The sequence below is a fragment of the Theobroma umbraticum genome, unplaced genomic scaffold (assembly GCF_002168275.2).
Source record: "Theobroma umbraticum cultivar Fairchild unplaced genomic scaffold, ASM216827v3 scaffold_56.0, whole genome shotgun sequence".
Taxonomy (NCBI): Eukaryota; Viridiplantae; Streptophyta; class Magnoliopsida; order Malvales; family Malvaceae; genus Theobroma; species Theobroma umbraticum.
Window position 1 is genome coordinate 8661751 of NW_018397256.1, and position 1934 is coordinate 8663684.

The 1934-nt window shown below is 36.5% G+C and overlaps 1 protein-coding gene across 5 annotated transcripts in view; it reads right to left on the reverse strand.

The window, feature by feature from the left end:
* Positions 1-869, reverse strand: part of LOC110410657 (Serinc-domain containing serine and sphingolipid biosynthesis protein) — a 7139-nt gene extending 6270 nt beyond the window's left edge. For 2 of the 5 annotated variants that reach the window (XM_021420472.2, XM_021420474.2), the window contains exon 1: positions 123-868. The gene's annotated coding sequence lies outside the window, so the exon portion shown is untranslated. Of the gene's footprint in view, positions 1-122 lie in introns of all 5 variants that reach the window. The other 3 variants (XM_021420475.2, XM_021420473.2, XM_021420476.2) reach the window with 3 other exon arrangements.
* Between the last annotated feature and the right edge of the window lie 1065 nt (positions 870-1934).

Consider the following 1934-nt stretch of genomic DNA (forward strand, 5'->3'; position numbering starts at 1 on the left):
AAATGCAAAACCAGTATAAAAGTTTTCGGCTTTAAACTCAGAATCGCAATATCCAAAACAAAGAAACAACAATGCTTGAGCTAAAGTTACAGCAATGAAATCTTTGAAGAAATGAAATGTACCTGAAAAAATGGGCTGCCCCAAAACTCTAAGATCCAAAAACAGAAACGTTTCTGCGAAGAAGAGCTCTCTCTTTCTCTCAGAAGCAGAGAGAGAGAAGATGAGAGAAACAAAGAGAAAGAGAGATTTTCTCTGATTTCTTTCTTTGTCTTCTTTTTCTCTTTTTTGGAGGGCTGGGGGTGATATTAAAATGGCGTTAGGAACTGTACAAAAGAGAGAAGAGAGAGATTGCTTTTCCGAATTTTCTTTGCTTTCGTCTTTTTCCCGCCGTAAGCTTTCTGTGTCCGTCTCCACCATCGTATGCTGCAAGACTTGATTCTCTTATTAGCTTTTAATCTTTATTCCTCTCTGTTTCATTCTATTTCTCTTAACTTCCTCACTAATAATTTACATAGTATATTTCAAGCAAGCTGTCTTCATTTATTATTAATACCAGTAATTTGTATTGTAGTTTTCAGTTGATTATGTCTCGAAGAGTAGCTTTGGGTATCTAAATCTGGAAACGCTTAAGATGCACTCATGAGGGTTGGTTGAGAAAGAGGGCACATGGCAAAAGAAATCCATTGATTGATTGATGTTTTCACTCAAAGGCACAATAGATTTTGCAAGCACGCTTAAGACAATGATGTTCTAGGAAAATTATTGTACAAAACCCAATGTCATTGTTTGGTCGAAGAGAAAAGAAAAGAAAACAGAAAACCAAGTGGGAAACTCTTGGTCTAAAACCATGTTTAAATTTGCTTTAAGAACAAGGCATTTGATTGGTTCAAGTTGTTTGTTTTCGTTTGGTTGCCTACTTGTGCACCGGTGCAAGTCATAAACCCAAACTAAATCATCTAATGATGGCAATGGTTACTGACATGTGCAAAGCAAAATTAGAATGAAATCCTTTCAGATTTACCGAGATTTACAAAGTCTTAAGGACTATTGATTTATGGTGAGACTGAGAACAAAAGTGAAAGGGAGGGGTCACTCTATTCGAGTAAAGATATGTCATTGTTTGCCACCTTTTAGAGGAGCATGTTGTAACTTTTATCATAAATTTTCGACACATTCACCGCAGGTAATCATTGAAGCTGTGCTGTAATAATTGTTAATGACGACATATGAGAAATTAAACCAGCATTTCTTCTTCTTGGCTAGAAGTAATAGAATGCATAGCTGTCTCGCCACTGACTGGTGAGGATGTTGTACTCAATTTAAACTCTAATTAACCATTTTAGTTTATATACCCATGTGGTGCATCGTTGTTGTGCTCAAAAAAGGAGAGAAAGAGAGATGCACATATAAAAGAGAAAACCCAAAAAAGAGCAATGGTCCATTAAGCAATCAAAAAGCTAAAATAAGCTTGAATGGTTTCATGATAAGGCAAATGTGAAAGATTCCTAGAGAGGGGTTTTTGAAAAAAAAAAAAAAACCTTTATATCTTTTCTTTTTGCTTAATTTTTAATGGAGCTGAGAGTGTTTTCTTTGTACTCCTCATTTGTAATCACATGGGGTTTCATTCGGACCATACAAAATCCGACGGTGGATAATTCCTAACAGAACGTAAGGAACATTCTCCAGGGGAACACCCTTTTCTTTTTTTTTTTTCGATTCAGAGGGAAGGCTCATATGCTAAAAAGAGCAACGAGACAAAAAATCTTTTGTCATGTCGTGTTTTTGGACCACGTAACTCCTGTCCCTTTTTTGGACTGTTTGGAGGTAGTACGCAAGAATGTCGCAGAAAATGCTTCACTTTTATATGTATGATCTAAGCTCGGATCACGTGCTCACTCGTGCCTGGCAATTCGAGACTTTGTCCACAGCTTATA